Source organism: Lagopus leucura, unplaced genomic scaffold (assembly GCF_019238085.1).
Source record: "Lagopus leucura isolate 7727_CA_CO unplaced genomic scaffold, USGS_WTPT01 Super-Scaffold_100012, whole genome shotgun sequence".
Classification (NCBI taxonomy): Eukaryota; Metazoa; Chordata; class Aves; order Galliformes; family Phasianidae; genus Lagopus; species Lagopus leucura.
Window position 1 is genome coordinate 15,033,555 of NW_024962267.1, and position 19,487 is coordinate 15,053,041.

At 37.8% G+C, this 19,487-nt stretch overlaps 1 protein-coding gene across 5 annotated transcripts in view; it reads right to left on the bottom strand.

Moving 5' to 3' along the window:
- Window positions 1-19,487, bottom strand: part of GULP1 (GULP PTB domain containing engulfment adaptor 1) — a 147,073-nt gene that overhangs the window by 93,775 nt on the left and 33,811 nt on the right. The window contains exon 2 of one of the 5 annotated variants that reach the window (XM_042874836.1): window positions 16,121-16,175. The exons of the other annotated variants lie outside the window; for them this stretch is intronic. The gene's annotated coding sequence lies outside the window, so the exon portion shown is untranslated. The remainder of the gene's footprint in view (window positions 1-16,120; window positions 16,176-19,487) is intronic. 5 annotated transcript variants of the gene reach the window in all.

The following is a 19,487-nucleotide window of genomic DNA, read 5'->3' on the forward strand; positions in this document are numbered from 1 at the left end:
TTTAGTCTTAATACCACTTTAGTCATTACTACCATAACAACATTTTCAAGGCCACAGTGGTTTTCTACTGCACTGATAAATTAATATGCAAAAAGAAGCAAGAGGTCCACGCCAGAGTGCCTTCTTGAATCACAGGAAACCAGAAATGCCGAGGAAGTGTATAAATCACAGACAACACCATGGTAAGGTAGCATACATCGTTTCATACAGAATGAAGACAAGTTTAACCAGGAAGATGTAAATTAATAACCACGTCAGAGAAGAAAATGCAGAGGAGAAAGAGACATGAAAAATTAAACTGCCCTGGCAAATATGTATCATGACAATGCAATGTAGTTCAACTTGCAGCTCAGGAAATTCCCAAAGATATGGAATATCACACTTGCACTTGTAGTTCTGTGAATGAGTAAGGATTAGATGCTAAACTGTCACACTGCATAGCAAGTGTTGGTAATCCAGTGGGGCAACATTTTGCTCCTTGTATCATGCACTAAGCCATTCAGTTCATTCAATTAGGCAAGTACCAATGCACTAGATCATCCAAAATCTTCTTCATCTGCATCCAATAGTTCCTGCAGTGTTAGCAGTTCTTAATGACAGAGCAGATCTTGGTTCTGCTGGCCTCCTGCCTTCTACAAGCAAATCCTCAATTCTTACAGTTATTTAAATTAACAAGGATAAAGCATCTAGGATTACATCTCAACTGTACCTCAAACTGAAGGGCAATTAAGAGTCTGACCTTACACGTTATGCCAGCAGGCACAGCAATGCACCCATTTCCTTCAATAATACCGCAAAAAAATTGAGATTACTTTAAAGCATTTAATATCACTGCTTGACTTTCAGAGATACTAAAGCCTAATGTTGGACTAAAAATAAAGATCATATAACCTAGAAGCATCTTAAAAGAAGGATAATTGCCTATAAAAAAGAAATTAATTACAAGTGCAGCAGAATCTTTACCACCTGCTGAATTTCAGAAAAGTTTAATGGTCCTCTAAAAAGGAACAACTCGCTCCCAAATGGCAGGATGATGCTGGTAACACAGGTACAAGAAACAGCTCAAGGTAATACCATGAAGCACATCTGGAAGCTATTTTGCATCTTCAGTCAGACACGATGATACCGCAGGCAATATAGCCAAGCAAGAAAAACCAGTGACAGCAGCAGCCCACCTACTTGTAAGAGCAGAGATTCTGAGACAGACAGAGGGAGGTGCAGTGACAGCCTAGCAGAAACAGCAGAGAGAAAGTGAGCTTTAAATAAAAAGACCCTTGTCAGCACCACCAAGCACATAGATTTTGTTACTAGTACACAGGAACACACTGTGTCACCCAAACACTCTCAAGCAAAAAGAAAAAATCCCAGGCAGGTAGATACCTTCCAATTGTTTCCTAAAACACCGCAGGTCATGCTGCCCTGCACAGCAAACTGTCAGGGGACTGGTCAGGGCCAACACTGCACTGAAGTTCCACACTGACATGTGGTAACAAGAAGTAGGGGATGACAGAATACACTGCAAGTGGAAAAAGAGCAGGCCTGTCTCCACCAGCTTCAACGTTGTCTTGTACTGCACTACTGAACTGCAAACCACAGCGTTAACCTACATTGGAAAAGTTTCAGTGTATTACCATCCTTTCTTGGGAGAAATGACAGTTACACTCCAGGGGCTGGGCCAAAACAGTCAGGAAATTATGAATCCAACTCATTTACCCTCAAGTCTGACTCCTCTGCACAGCAATGTGAGTTATCAGCTCAGCTTGACAAAACCATTTAGATGCTAATATGAAGACAAATTCTCTACATCTTATAAAAATTGCTTTGTGTAACTACAAGCATCTCTGCACCAAACCTCCAAGAAATGCAAAACATCAGGGAATGCAGAAGTCAGAGTTCATTAGCTTGCTCCAACTGCATGAAGACATTTTTATTATGTTAATTTATTTGAATAGGCCATTAAAATATAAATCCAAATAGAAAGTCTGGCCAAATAAATATTATGGCTACTTGAACGAAACAAAACCTTTCCAATAAAACATGAAATGGCAATTCTACATTAAGTGCAACTGCTGCCTTCATCTTTCTTCAGATCTTGACTTGCCTGTTGGAAAGAGAACACAACAGGCATTATTTGTCCCCCTGGCTCCTCACGCAGGTCTCTAAAGAACACTTAACCTAAACAACCAATTTATGGTATTAAGCTCTTGGACATTAAATATCTCAAATTCCACTTCAGGGTATTAGGCCAACTGCTGTTTAAATTATGTGTAAATTGGCTCAATCATGACTCTCCACTGGAAAGATCTGCCTTATAGATCACGCCCTTAGGGAATCAAATACTTTAATGACAACCTACCACTAAGCTAATCAAGAATCAGAAATGGAGTTAGAATTAACTAAAGCAGAAGCACTGAAATAAAGACAAAAAAAGTCAATAGCGTTATCTAGCTAAAACAGGTCATGCATAGTAGAGTTTCCCCACCATTTACCACTGCAACACATTGCTACTATAATAAAAATAAATTTTAAGCCTCTGCAAAATAATAAGAAATTTGCAACTCTTCTTTTAACTTCAATGCAGTGAAATTACAACTCATTCACAAGTTGGAAGCTTTTAAGTCCCATCACCAGTCGATACCAGATCTCAATAATGTCACTGTTTAATCCTAGCCATAAAGATTTCTGTGTGAGAGTGTATGAATATACTATGTAATTTCTGCTGTAACCTTACAATACTATGTTCTTTCCTTGCTCACAGTAAAGGATGGATACTAAACCTACATACACCCGTGTAAGTTCAAGTATTCAGTGCTCTTAAAATAAGTAAAAGATTTTGCACTTAAAAACTGCTTGGTATTAAACTTCCAGGAGCCCACATACTGCACAAGCCTGCTGCAAATCACAAATTCATGTGCAGGTTTCAGTAACTAAGCATGTTAAGTACATTTCAAGTAAATCTACATCTACAGAATGGTTCCACATTTTGGTCAGGAAATCAGTCCTGTCAACAACATTTTTCTACAATGGGTCTGGCTTTGACCCATGCTGTGGAAATCATTTTCAAGTGCAGAAATTAAGGCAGAATGCAGTGCACGCACGGGATAGGTTTTGAGGTGATACTGTCAGAAGAAAAATAAACATATAAATCCACATCCTCTCATTTGTCCTCAGGCTACAAGATCCTTTTGCAACTCACAAGTCTCAGCTCTCAGAAGCCCATGTAAGAATTCTTCAGCAAAGTCTGACGAAGTAGTAGCGCAGTCTAAGGAAGAAAGTTAAGGACAAACACATCTCCTGTTCTATTTTAGAAAGAAGATTCAAAAACAACAGCCTCTCAGCCAACCAGGAAATTAGAATCACACGATACGTCTGAGGCTGAACTGGAAAATACCAGCATGAAGTCATGAGCACACACCAACTTCTTGTAAAACAGCAACAAATGAAGATGTCGTGAAAATAATTCCGAATCCAAAGAGCTTCTCACTGAAAAGCAGATAGTATTTACATACACCTAATGTCATGGACATCAAGACACATGAGGGAGGTCAATGAGAAACACAAACTAGCAATCAGGTTTTGAGAAGCCATGAAATGAAGGGAGCATTTTTAGGAGGCTGTAGTAACAGGGCAGGAACCACCCTGGTGGTGCCAGGCTAAGCACACACTCTGGAAAGCTGAAGCTGTCTTTTAGTACCACACTTTCTCAGAATTACTTTCAATGGATTTCTGGATTTATATACAAATGATATGTTTAGTCTCACATCAGACAAAAGAACATGCTGCAAACTTTTACCTTACCTTCATTTAACTGAGCTAAACAGAAAATTCACTTGTCAAATGCTCCTTGTTCCCTACACACATTTAAAAAAACATTCAGCTTCATTATTTTATGTTTTAGACAAGTATATCACGGCCATGTCCATAAATAACCCTCATTTATCATTGTTAAGTTCCTGGGGTTTGCATTTTTTCCAATAAATCAATAAGAACTTCACAGCTGCTGCCTTTCCTTTATCCAGAGCAGCTTTCCTCTCTGTGCTAAAAAGAAGCAGGGAGATTTCAGCAGTACTTCCAATCTAAGCACCAAGTTTTCACGTGTGGAGAAATGAGGGACATCAAAAGAAAAAAAATGGAAAAAAAAAAAAACCAAAAAGGCAGGATAAGAAAAATTGATTTTTAGTATTCATGCCAACAGGCATAACCCTCTCAGCAACATGGTTACTTACACGTAGTAACTCTGCCAGAGCTCTGAGTCAACAGCTTGGAGCTGCCATACTCTAAGGCTGACTATGCCAGGGGTATTGCTTAATAGTGAAAATTGACTTGAACATGTTGTGTAAGCAACACAGTCCATAAACGTAGCCTTTCGGCTTTGTTCAAAGTACTTCAAACAGAGAAGTATAAGAAAAGTCTAATTTGAATTCCACGAGCTTTAAAAGAAATCAGAACCTCTCAACTATCGTTTCAAATGCATGCATATTAATTTACAGAAATGTAAATGTAATACTCTCCTAAGTAAGCAGTCTGACCTTCACACGACAGTGTTCTTAGTTTTAGGATACACGTAAAACAGAGGGTTTTAAAACACTCTTACAAGCCCTACTAAACTTTTGAAGCAGCCCTAAAAATTTAAATCTTGAAATTTTGAATGATTCACTCAGAAATATTGAGTCACACTATTCCTCTCAATCCTCATGGATCTGTTAAGAACATTCAGGTATGGAGTTACCAAGACATAGAACTTGTACCTAACCAGCAAGGGATTACTACTTCCCGATCCATGAAATGACTTAGTGACTCTGCATACCCCATGCAGAATTTACCTTCATTGCTCTGTTTATTGCTGCCTTTATATAACTCTCTTTGTAGAAATATAGATTCCTGTCATTTTCATTTCCATACTTATTTCCTGGCTATAGTTTATTTCTTATTTAAGAAGTAAACACTCCTTGTCATATAATGCCTTCCTTCACTGACTTCATTGCCAGCATTTTCCCATTAGTTCTGAACTCTTTTTCAACGAAATCAATCCAATTAACTTCTTTGTCTTTTTCTTAAGGCAAAGATGTTAAGTAAAACCAGACCAGGTGCCCATACCTCCTATTTGACAATATCCTCTGATGAGATCCATCATTGTGTTTCATTTCATTGTTCTCAAGAACAGAGCTCTCGCATCTAGGGCTCACAAATTGTAGAAAACAAGGCCTTCCATCTCTGGCACAAAGCCAAATCAAAGTATTACACATGATCAATACTCTGCAATAATGAATAAATAAGGAATGCAATTAAAATTAACAATATAATTGTCTCTCAGAGTATGACACGAGAGTATAGCATTATCCATTTTCACTCATGACTTTTTCTCAGCTAACACTTTCTTCAAGGGCAGTGTCAGCAACTGCTAAGGCAGAAAAGACCTTACTGTGTTTTGTCACTCAGTACCACCAGCTACAGCAATTTAGGTCAGTTTACAATGCTTAGTACCCCCCACTACCATTTCTCTTTTCAACTTTGGAAGTAACAAATCTCAAGAGACACAAAAATATAGTGTGAAACCAGATAACTGTTCTAGGCCGTATCCTCTGCTTCCCAAGGGAGCACCATGCCTCATGTTCAGCACCATTACCTCAGATGACATCTCAGAAGTGTCTTTGGATGAAAGGAAAACATACAGCAAATAATTTGTGCAAATAGTAAATAACGTTCTTAAATAATTTTCACTTCGACATTTTCAGTCTTCTCAGCATTTCAGCTACTTGATGATGATGATAAACTTATCTCTACCCAAGAGTCTTAAGACCTATTCAGGTTCAGTAACTCAACTGTTATAACATGGCTTTCTTCCTACTTCTCCCCCTCATACTTTCATTCATTCTGAACGACTGTCTGAATAATATCTATATATTTATGGCTACAAGCTTGTACAAACAGATATGCACTTTATGTTTATGAAACTGAGATTTTGAAATGTTTACTGTGAGAAAGTCAATCTTGTATTTCACTTGAACCTCACAGTGTTTCTCCTGAAAACAAGGCAGGCGATAGTTCAAGTCCAGATCTTACCTCAGCTTTAAATTAAGGACTTATTGTTCATTTCACATTCCCAGTCAAGCAGAGGAACAGCAACATAGCCAAAAAGGCTTCCGGACCTGTACAAAGAATATATTCTACTTGTGTTGGTAGGTACAAAAGCCATACCTACTGGACAAAACATTATTTTTGCATATTAATATTCCAAGTAATTTATTTTCACAAGTTGCTGGTATCCTCAGTTTCCTATCTACTTTAAAATAATTACAAATGGTTCAGCAAGTTCTTGACCACATCCTCAAACACTCCAGCAAGTCCTTCAGACCTGCTGATTTGTACTGAGTATAACACATTCATTACTGTTTTTTAATCACCAACCCAGCAGAAAATTAAAAAACATAAGTTTATCTCATTTTTTTCTCTATAAACCTCTATTTAAAAAACAGCTAAAAAGTAACGCTTGCAAAAAAACTCAAATGAACTGTCTGGAAATGATTCTTATTTGCTACAGGCTATTTTTCTTTCTATAATTAACAAGAATGCATTCTGTCTTTCCAGATTTTCCTGTAACCTGCTAAGTCCAAAACATACCCCAAATGTGCCAGACTAATGATGTTGTCTAGTAATAGAACAAAAGTTGAGTATCAATATATCAGAAACACTTTCTAACAGACTGTATACTGCACCACAGCATTGCAATTTCACTACCTTGTTTCTTTGCCAAACAAAATACGTGTCAGTATTATTAATTACACAATACATCATGCTCACCTATTTGCTTCTACAATGCCTTTGTAGGAAAACTAAAGAAATAAATACTGAAGGTTATTTGTGTCAGAGTATGTCACAGAGGTTCAACACACAAAGACTTTTCGCTTGGCTTCATGTAAACTGAGTCCTGGTGCCATTTGATTGTCATGACAGTACCAAACTCTGTAAGCAAATGCTAACCCCCTCACACTGATACTCTACTTCTTGAATTTAAACAAGAAAATTACTATTTCCATCTTTCGCACCAACGTATTTGGTTTGTATTCCAAATATGAACTACTTGAGAGTTTGAGATTTGAGACAGGGGAAAAATCATTAATCCACGCCACAAATGATGTCTTGGTTGTCTATGAGTCCCTATGGCTGAGCACTTCCTATATCCCTGGAGACAAGAGAAGATCTTAGCAATCTGCTCCCATCTACAAAATCAGGTTTTAAAGACAGCATCCACTCTAATGTTTTTCCTTCTACTGCCTCATAAACCCATCTAGCAGAGTCTGAAATAGATATTTGTCATTCATACTTACTTTGACATTTCACTCTAAGGAGTCAAAGCCTACTTATTATAAAAAAAAATCACTTTAAACACAGAAGAAAATAGGAACAGGAGGGTAACTGAACAGCAGCGCTGCTTAAACTTGACTTTCTGCAGTAAAAGCAGGACAAGAGAAAAGGCTGGGGGACTCTGGAAAACAAATCTCACTTGTGCAGCACTCAAGACTGGATTAGAAGGGACCAGTGGAAATGGTTTTTTTGTTCTGTATTTATTTACAGAACCCTGTCATGCCTGAACCCAATCACATAGCCACATTCCAGAAAGTTGTTATTTAGGACAACTCATTCCTGTTGCACCATGCACAGTTAGGGTAACAACATTTCAAGAATTAGACTTACAGGGCAACTCTTAATTGAAGGACTTGGTTGCGAGAAGCAGCACAAGCTCTACTAAAGACACAGAAAACATGCAGAGAAGTTCATGTACTGGAATTATCAGAGCAAGGCTTTTTGTTGTGCTGTGTTCTTGTATAGAGGCCAGAAATCAGTTGTGGAGCGTGGCAGCAGTTCTCCAGCTTGATATAGTTGGGCAAATAGCATCTGTGACCTTGAGCAGCAATACGCCGCCCCATTTACAGATCTTGATATCATTAAATATATTTTCACGCGCACTAAATACAGAAGCGGTAAGGAAGATTTTCCCTTGCGTATGTCAAAAAACTCAACAGTCACACACAGTCATATAATGCACTGAAAGGAAGCACACAAACTCCACTGCTAGAATACAGTCCAAATTATACAAGTCCTACTACATGGTATAAGCTGTTCTTGGGTATTCCATTTTCAACTCTACTTCCCAATGAGAGAAGATCTTTGTAATTAAAGCCTGATGGAAGCAAAAATCAATTCTTCAAGGCAGCATTTTAGTCAAGGTCAAATCTGTGCAAGATACATTATGCTTGATATCATCTCAGAACAAAGGGTTCCCTGTTAATTCAACTTCATTCTTCAGAAACTGAAGGAAAAAAATCCCATTTTATCTGTGGGCACAAAGGCCCGAAATCAAGTCTACATTTTGTCATAGAACATAAAGAAAGCTAAGCTCAAGTACTGGAAAGAGTGAAGCAACCATGTGGTTCAAGTGTTACAGCAGTGCCACCCAGTAGTGACATATAGCATACTAGAGGAGGAGGCACCATCTAGAACACACATGTGATAACAACAACGACTTTCAAATAGATAAAAAACATCTTCACAAGTCTGATGGCTGTCTAAACAACCTATATAGTCACAGGAAGAGGAGTAGGAAGCATTTATAACTTTGATGTGGTGATTAGAGTTCTCAAAAGTCAAAATGAGCAAACCAATTAGTAAATATATATATATATTTTTTTTTTTCATTAAGAGAAATTCTTCTTTCAAGGTTAATTCAGGGAGCAGAACATTAGGATACTTCTCTGAAGGAAAGTTCTGACTTCTTACAGCCCAAACATCACATAAGGAAAAGATAAGGAAAAAAGCCATCATAAGGGATTAAGTAAATTCCTCGATAATACATATTCACGTCTTACACTTTAAATTAGGCAATGTAGATATAATAAGAATGTATTTGCAAGGATGAAACTGAAGATTCAGGCCTTCTAAAGCAAGAGAGAAACATCAAAGTAGAATACAGCTTAAATCCTCTGTAGGAGAGAAATTTATTGCAGGGATATTTTGAGGATCTCTAAGATTAGAGAAATGAGGAATATATACAGCCCTATCACAACTATTTTATTCCTATTGTTTAATTTATGCCCAAATAATAGTTAGAACCTGACAAGGAAAAATCTCCTTAGGGCTGCAGAGAATTCCCAAAAGCTTGAATTTGAAGAAGTGCTGTGTGTCTGAAATCCTAGTGATGCTATGGCTTCCTGATGGACAGCAGGTCCAGCTAAGGGCAGGCATGAATTGTTTCAACACATTAATGTGAGAATATTTAAAATGAGCCATCTGGTAACCCAGAGTTACAGGGCTTAGTACAGACAAGCCAGGTGGCACTCACACTGCAGCCTTCACTGCTGTGACTTGGGGCAATCTACCTGCCACAATGGCAGCAGTCCATGAACCCATTTTACTTTCAGACAATACATGACATGGTTTTATAACACTGTTTTTATCCTTTTTTTTTTTTTTTTTTTAAATTGTTGTTACCATCCTTAAAAAAAAAAGTAGAAAATGCAGCAACTTCCACATTACCATGAAAGAACAGAATTGTGAACATCTGACAGGTCGGTGAATCAAGAGTTAAGATGCAGTCCTGTGCTCATTTCTTATCAGACCATTAAATGTCACTTAACTGCGCCCCAGCTGCTGACCTGTGGCACGGAAACAGCATGAGCACACAGCTAAACGAGTAAGAAGATTGGTGGAAAAAACTTCAAGATGCGCAGAAGCTTGGAAGTATTGGTAAGCAAAAATTGTTTTGGAGAACAACTTAAAGATGGGAAGCTGGCAGAAATTAACATTTGTTTTGCTATGTGAATGGAAAGAACCATGTGTGAATGCAAATCCTTTGTTATTTAATGCATCCTTTGTTATTTAATCCTTTGTTATTTAATGAAAAAACCCAAATCAAAACACTCAGCTGCCAGAATATTTTAGTGAACAGGAATACTGTACAAAAACTTTTCTGATCTGTACCCACGTTAGCTCCAAAACACCTATGAGATTAAATAGTTTTAATCAGATCACAGTGATGAAAATAAAACTCTTAAGCCAGCATACTAAATCACTGTATCACTGTAACAAATCACTAAATCTCTGTAAACAACACAAAAACCATAAGATCATTGCATAAGGTTTTCTGCGGGCTCATGTGGGTGAAGATTCCAATTCAAAGTTCATTCCTAGACAGCAGAAGTCCCACTGCATTCAAAAGCAGCTTTGCTCGCTGGAGCTGTTCTGTATTGTGCTGTATTCCTTCATTTAAGAAAGGTTTACACAGTAACCCTGAGTAGTGAAGAATTTACTCATTGTTATTGCTGGCTCTCTCATAGGCCTGCTACAGGTCCGGCAGCTTCCAAGTATCTCTGGAACCTCACCATCTTCACTAACACAAAGAGATCCAAAAAAAAAACCACAAAACAAAACAGAAGAAAACACCTTAGTTGTACAATGCTAGAGTTCAGAGTGTACTCTGGATAAGAGACTATAGTAATAAGTATAGACCAAAGATAGATACACTACTGGGACCAGAGCTTGAGATCGAGAAGATGGAGAACATGCAAAGCTAAATCTCACTGCAAAAAAGCGAGGGCAAGTGTCCTATTGCAGCTACCTGTACTAAGTTGGTTTCCCCACCCCCATTTGCTTTGGGAATTACATCTTTGATCTTTGGAAGAGGACCATTTTAAGATTAGTATGTGAAGTAAGCAAAGCTGAAAGCGGAGTGAGGAACATCAGAAAAGACTTTCCCAATTTGCTAAGCTGACACACAAACCAAAAAAATAAGGCTGGAGTAAGATTCAGGAGCAGATAACCACACTTATCAGTGAATCACACCAATTATTTGCTCCTGGAAAGGCTGTGGGTTTTAGGCTTGACTGAAGTCCAAATCGGAATACATAAATTAAATAAGCACAAAAGTATCATCATATCCTATCTTCACTTTTACATGAGACTTGCACATTATCAGAACATCTGCACGCCAGAGGCAGCCCTATATTCACCACCACAGTTCTTAGACAGCAGTGTATGCTGTCAAAGGTTGTTTTGTTGATTTTGTTCAAGTTTGAGGCTGAGAGCTAAACCACACAGATTCAGTCCATACTTTTCAGGATGCATTAAACTTTGCTCTCAGACTTGTAACAGCTTTATCGTTTAAACTGGCAAAATGCAAAGCAGCCAAGAAACTGGAGATGGGGATGTACATCTCATTCCCTGTAACACAATGATAGCAAAGTAGCAAGGTCCTAGGCTTCAGCAAGTAAGGATTTGCTCAAATTCAACAGCAGTAGGTGCAGAAACAAAGGAAAGAATGTGCTTATCTTTGGAAAGCCTCAGGTACACAGGGATATCTACAGATGTGTGCTTGCTTCCACTGCCAACCCTTAAATGACATCTGGTAAGGGGTGCATCCTGGCTCCACCCCTTCTGATCACTCAGATGGACTGCATGCATCTGAGCTCCCCTGGGTTGGCCCAGCCTACCCACCAGGTACTGAATCACTGCTTCAAGCTGTGACACCCGCAGAGCCAGGGTGAACGCAGTGACTTCTCAGTGCAAGTTCTTTGCATCCACTCATCAGTCCCTTAAGCATAAAAGCAAACTTAGCATTCTAAGTCTTCTCTTAAAATCTGTTACCTGCTCGCCTTAAAGTGATTTAAGGAAGGAAGCAAGTACTTTTCTGTTTGGTTTTATTTTTTGGTATTGCTTGACATTCCTGTTCGGATATCAATTGTGATTTAAACTCAGCCAAGTTACTCATTTGGAGCCAGTTTCAAAGAAAAAAAAAAAAAAGAATTGTTTTACCCAGTGATAGAGTTTGATTAGATTTGTGACTTATGGTAAACTATTCAAATAAAGCTATGTTACAGAAGAGAGCTTGCCTAAATCCACACAGCCCACGAGTACATAAAACTGAATTACTTGAGCAACACAGCCCCTAAAAAACATGATTTGTGATAATTTAATCTCTGCACAAATGGGTATAAAAAGGAAACAGAACTGTTACGGTTGGAAAATAAAACTGCCAACACGAGTACTGTAGCCCGAGTGATTTTCCAAATAGCCACGTTACTTTCCAATAATAAAATATATTTTCTCTGTATGCAGACAGAAATGTAGTAAATAGATGCAGTGAACATCATAACCTAAGTTAGTTCAATTCTTCACTTCTAGGTTTAGGAAAAGAAAAACGATCTGCGTGTTTTCAAACAAGAAACAAAATCAAGTTAGGAGCTGCAAATCACACAACACACGATCCCAAGCAATTCATTGCTCTCTTTCAATGTCATGTATAGAATGGCCACATAGTGATACACAAACAAATCTGGAGCAGCTGACACTGACATCGCTTCCATAACAGAAAACGTCGCATGATAAAATAATCAAAAAGATAAAATTCCTATTTGACCTTACATCAGATAGTGTTACTTTAATTGATGCTTCTATGAATAGAAGTCATGTCAACATCTATTGATTCAATGTCATTCTGGGCTGTTTATGAAAAATGCCTTCAGTGTTGAAGCTGGAGGATTTCATACGGTGACAGCCAACTGCTAAGGACTGGCAGGGTTCAGAGATGAGTCTCTGCCATCTGCACACAAATACCTGTCAGTTGTTTACTCAAGAAGTAAATATGGAAGTTAGAGTCACTGCTACTAAAATACATATAGCCCTGTTCAAAGAAAAAAAAAAAATGATTACATCCTGCAGTTACAATGACACCTTTAAAACATACGTAGCCCTCCAGATGTTGCGCAGCATATTACTTGTAAGCAAGGTATAAACAAATAGTGATAATTTGTCAAAGTCAAAATTTCAGACTGTCCTGCAAATTAGATTCCAATGATTTTAAGTCTCCTCTGGGTTGTACTTCTCTACTACGATGACACCTTTCAAAGATCCTCCTTGACTACAGTACTTAAGTTGGAAACAATATTAATCTGCTGTTGACTGAATCTATTTTATCCTTAACTCTAGGCTTGGAGCATCCATTTAATGGCATGACATGAGCTGTGACTGTACTTGTGAACAGAAACAATACAAGCTACAAACACGAGATTTGCTGCAGCTGCTATGATTATACAAACACTGCAGCACCACGTCGTACAGAAGACTGCCCCCACGTTAAAGAAAATCGGTTTGGTTGATGCAAGACATAGTAACATGTCAGAATCACCAGCAAGCCTGATGCTGGATGTTTCATTATCCACCTCAAAAATGATCCAGAAAAGAAAAACAAACACAGCAAACCAAGAAAAGGGAAAGCAAGAAGGTGTAGAGCACAGTGCTGGAAGCACTACAAATGAAACGTTTTGTTTTTTTTTTTGCATCCCTGACAGCTTCCTTGGCGTTAATCCAGATTGCCTTGGCCACAGATATTCCCTTTCCTTTAAGATAAAATACCACTATTTTTTGACACGGGTGTTGACAACCAGTTGGCATGATAAAACATTTAGATAAATGTTTCTTAAGCAGCAGGTTACCTACTTGATAGAAAATGAAATCTCAATCTTCAGATGTATTTTAAATCTAATTAAGTATACTTTATCCAGACAGTAATAATAAAAAAAATCAAATTGCCAAACTACAACAGTACATTTAATTCTCATTTTCTAAACTAGACTGCATATTGAGACAATCAGTGATTTGTTGACACGCTCTAATCTAGAATAAAGCTACTGCATAGGTATGTTCACAATGGAAAAACTCCTTTAGCCAGAAGTAAAACAATCTTTTTAAAGTATTTAAGATGGATTTCTCAATGAACTAAGAGTGTTTCTCATCAGGAAAGGGTATTAAGGTGTGGACATATGGTTTTTTAATTTAAATATCTATACACATATATACACACATATATATGAAGCACCACACTCATTATAACAAACTTCTAATATTCTATATATTCTGTGGCAAGTGTGTACCAACATTCAGAGAAACAAAGATTAAAATACAGTTCTGCAAAACTCCTATGCATACTGAATTATTGCCACCATTGCTTTCTTGATTAAAACCTCTCTGTTGAGATGCCACAAACCAGAACTTGCATAGTCTGACAACAAGCCATTGATTCCTGCAGTTATCTACAGTTTGTGAATATGACAGCTACAAATATGTTGCAATTTATGCTCTGCCACAAACTGCTATTGTTAGAGTTGGACAGCAATAGCTATCTATTCCAGTTAAACACAAGTTCATTGTCATATTATATCGCATGATGGAGCATTGGTGATGTCATGCTTGGCAAGCACTTGACTGAATAAGGGAAGATATCGCTTCTAGACGATCTTGCAACATAATTCCGTTGGAACAACTCTGTCCATATCTACTCTTGGCCAAATGAACAAACAGCCTTTTTACTTTCAAAACACACATTACTTCTCCATGGTGTTTGAAACAATAATTTTGATAATAATATAACTTCAGTCTATCGGTACCTTCTTGCCAGGTTAGAGTTTGAACCAATCCTTTTCCAAACCACACAAAAAACCTACAAGGCATTCTTTCATTTACTAATCTTTCTGATTATTCAACATTTGTAATTAGCAAGAGAAAAAAAAAAACAAGACAGGGACATGCTTCCTTCATGGTGCATTACAGATATGTTTGCTTCAAACGCAGTTAAGTTCAAGCCTGTAGTCATTTGCTTCCTTGCTGAGCGTTATAGAGGCTAAGAGCCTGCTGGACTCATTGGACACCTCCATTTTGCTTTTCTCCCTGCTGCTGCTAGATGTGATATACGGCATGCATTGCTTTTTGCATTCAAAGGCACACTGAAATATTGCCATACAAAATAAAATAGCGGTGTGAGTAAAATTCAGGTTGTACTACAGAATAGTCTTGCTACTGACTTGTGAATTTTATTAAGGCAATATGGCATTCACTTTCACTGCAACTTATGTTCCATTATAGTGACTTATGTCTGAATGATGTTTATGTACATGTGTAATGACCTTAAGCACAATTTCTGAGTGAGAAATAAGCTTTCTTTTTGGTAGAAACAAAACATAAAACACACAGTAAAATACTTCAAACCAATAGGTAGACAGAGCTCCTCTGTTCAGACACTAATTTTAATCCCTCAAATCCAGCTCCTCTAGTAAATCCATCTCAAGTAAAAAATCTCTGCTGAGAGTTTCCACAGAACAGGGTGGGATGGCTGATGATGAGACTGTAACTTTGCTGTTAGACACGGACACAGCAAAGCGCCATCCATCCAAGCCTAGCTGGAAGAAGAATACAGGGGAGCCAACTCAAAGGAGATGAGTTTCTCCTGACATAGATCAAGCTCCTTCTAACAACTCTATAGGAATTTGTCTAAGCTCTGTTCTTCATGGCTGTGTTCAGTTCTCTACAAAACCACGTAATCTGTATTTTACAATATTAAAGTCTCCGGCCAAATTAACTTCAAAGCCTCACTGCAGAATTATCACTTATTTTACTCATGTTATTGGCTTCTGAGCCAAGTCAAACATCCCCCAGTTCATTACAAGGTAACACAGCAGGAAATTAATTGCAAACTCCTCAAGAGTTGATAAAAAGACATAAAAGATAACAATAAAGGAATCAAAAATGAAGGTAGGATAGCCTACCCTCACTTCATCAGCTTATTTTCTATTGTGCAATAAAACACTTCCTTTGCTCTTAAAACTCCCACACGCGCTCATACCCAACCTCTTATTACCAGAGCAACAGCAGAGCTATTTCTGCACATTCTACAGTACTCCAAGTGGAGCATCCACCCCGAGCATGACTGCTGGGAGAACAAAAAGACACTTGGATTTATCTCAGCAAGGTGAAATGAAGCACAAAGCACTCAAAAGCTCCTCAGATTAGCAATTTCCTTGAGCAGGAAGTGTCTTGGACATCATCTGAAGTTATTAAAGCACCTGGTTAAAAGCAAAACTTCCCTGACAGGTAGCTAGGGCTTGGAGAAAAGCTAATGAGAGCCTCTTTCTCTAGAAAAGTATAATTTGAATCTAACTCCTAAGTCACAGTCATTATTATTAACATATGATTATTAACAAAACTTTGGTTGATTAACACAAGCATGATACTAGTTTTATCTTCATTTGAAAAGTAATTCTCATTTGCTATATCTGTATAAGAAAGAACTTACCACAGCTTAGAGACATCACCAAGTATGTGTCAAAATGGGTTTTCTGAAGGCAAATCTGCAAACAAACCAGAATCGCAAGGACACCCTTGTGTATCAGATTTATACTGTTATCATAAATCATCATACTAAAGCAGGATATTCTTTGTGGAAACTATAAACTAAACTGTGAGGATATCTGAACGAGAGATTTATTGCAAGAAACAGCAAGTTTGTGATCACACAAAAGACAGCCATGTCAGAACTGCTACTGTGAAAATTCAACTCTAGTGGTAATAGCTCAAAGAGGCAATGTACTGAATTGAACTGGGAAAGGAAGAGTATAGAAAACAGGGTATAAAAGTAAGCTTTTGAGACATTCTGACTGCGTTATAGATGAAGTTGTCTCATTCAATACAACCCCTCTGAGTAAAAACTATAAGACAAAGGATTCTAGCTAGCTCCTTTTGCATACTGCCTGAGCTATGCAGCCCCCCCCTTCTCCACAGCTGCTACTAATGTGTACATCAGCTGTGAAAGATGAATCAAGAGCAACATGGTGTCTAATCTTGGCATTTGCTACAACTGGTTGGGTTTTTTGTAACCCATTTCCTAACTAAAGTTCTAGTATTTCTTTGCTCATATATAAATATCACAAACTCATTTCACTCCTCCATCTTTCTTGCAAAATATCTCCCTGTACAAATGAGAAATTCTACCTATAGCACCACCACTCCACACCTTCTTACAACGCTATCAGTTTGGAGGGATAACTGAATTTTATCCAAAGAGCAAATCAAATAGTAAATCTTTCACGGAGCCATAATCTTCCAAAAGCCAACTAAGGTACGACATTCCCAAATAGATATTAGCAAATCCTCTGAAGACAGGGAGGTCCAGTTAAGACTCATGTTTACGTAAGACTGATAGGCACAAACGTTGATTATTGCAACTTTTTATTTAAAAAAAAAATTAAAAAAAATCCAAGTTCATGAGCCAATTCTATAACATATTACATGCCTATCACAGCATTCTATTAGAAACAGATTGTGCATCTTTTATAAAATAATACAGCTGTTCATATTTTAAAGTGTACAGAATGGGAATGTACCACTGCTCTGATTTTTAATGAAATGGAATGATTCGTACAACACCTCCATGCTCTCAAGATTCAGTTATTCTCTATATTTCATATTCAGTGGAATTACAATTATTTCACACTGTTGTGCCTAATTTCCTTTTGAGAAGTGCTTTCAGAAGTAAGCCTGCAGAAAGCTGTCATAGCTCTGGAGGCAACAAAGCACTTAACACAGTGAACACGACTACTGGAATCACAGTACCTCTTCTCTCCCCTCCATCAGTGATTTCTAATAGAAATATATTTTAGCATCATATAACAACTAATTATTTTAACTGCCATGCTAAAATATTGAACAGATGTCCACTAATCAGGTAGCTGACTCCTGAGAAATATGCAAAATATCCCCAAAAACATTTAAGTAATCAATTTAAATCCACACACTGAAAGAAACAGCTCAGTACAGCTGTTAGGCAACTATAGCCTTCTAATAAAAATTTCCCTTGTGCATACAATATGTACACATACAAAGTTTCTAACTTGGACACTGATAAAAACTTATGCCTTCTGCATGCTCAAAACTTTCAAGTACTTAAAAAGTGTTTGGACAAACCTACAGACATAAAATAACCACTGACTTATCCTAAGAAATCATCTTTGGTCCAATAAGACCTTGAATTGCAGAGCAGTAAGAGGCGTACTGAGTGTTACTTGATTCTCGTGTTCTTCCCCAACAAGGAAGGAAATCACTATGTGAACAGGACAGCACAAAGACAGTACTGTTCCTAAGACGTCTGCTAGCAGAGTTCAGGCAGTAGGTCTGTGAAGCTATAAACTACATGGAGTGCTTCCCATCTCTTCTAGCTTCCCTGAGGGGCCTTGCTAGCTATCTTTGCTCCTTGCAGCTCTTTGTGAGGCTTCATGCAAGCTGACTTTGTGCAGCACCAGTCAGGTTTTGAGGTGGATCTGCAAATGCCTCTCCCACCAGCAGATTATTTTGCCCCAGTGAAGGAAGGTGCCTCTCCTTCTGTCACTTGGTGCCCCTGAGCTTCAAGCTCTTAAAGAAAAAAAACAAAAAAACAAACCAAAACAACAACAACAACAAAAAATACAGCGCACAAACATACAGCAAAGTAAAATGTAAAGAAAAATTAAACAACTTGCTCATTTAAGCCAAACCATACTCCAGCAACACCACTCTAGACCTTTTTAGATCAACTTTTTACCATAATATACACTGGGGAACAAAACAGACAAAGAGATTTACTAAGAAAAAAAAATGTAAGGTACCCCATCTCCTGAATTTCCCAAGTCGTGTACAAAAGAATATATGTGTGTTTTCAACTCCACAAGTGTGAGAAGTACACACAGTGCTAAGAACAAACAAGAGAGCTCCCTATCAGAAGTTTATCCCAATGCACTGTTGAAGACACCAATATGTTTCCGGGTGAAGCCCCAATCCGTAAATAATAAAAAGCTACATCAATAAGTTAAAGGTCTAGCTTTCCTCCTAATGTGGCTTATCAGGATAGGAGAAATTAAAAAAAAGAATCTCTACATATCATGATCCTAAAAGGTGTCTCTTTTCTCAAATACTAACACAGGAGATTTTATTTTGAACAATGACAAAAGCAAAAAGCACAACTTGAAGAGAAGTTACCTATTAAAGCTGTTCACTAAGATGGCAGCTTCAACAATGGCCAATAAGTGAGCAGTTTAAGTGGCTTTGGGAGACTGTTCCACATGCAGCTGTCAGTAATATATCAGAAAACAAAGACAGAAGGTGAGAGCATCCCTAGACTCAAGGACCCAAATTGCCTGTTGTACATATCACAGACCACTACCTTTCACCAAGTGAAAATTTCCACCTCTTAAAAGCTAAAGTAAGAACTTCTAGTTTCAGTACTTCTAAAGAGTGCTACAGGGATATTCCCAAATAATATTTTGTTCAACAGATTACTCATCCTCAGAGCTGAAAACATGCACAGGGCCTTTGAAGTGATTTACATTGCAACTGGTGGTAGACTGCTGAACCTGCCCTCCTGCAAATGAGTGCATGCATTACTACCCAATCGTTTCCAGCATAGAAAAGGCATTACCCAATTCTGTTTCTGATAAGCACTAGGTCAATCTCTCCCTCATTTTTATGCCTCTTCCACAGCCCCACAGATTCCCAAAAGCTTCGTCTGCAGGCAGACATCATGATTGAAGTTGTACATTAGAATTACTTTGTATTAAGATACAGACAAAGCGAGGATCACATACTCCATGGCATATATTTCTTCTCTTCCTATCAATGCTACATCATTCCTC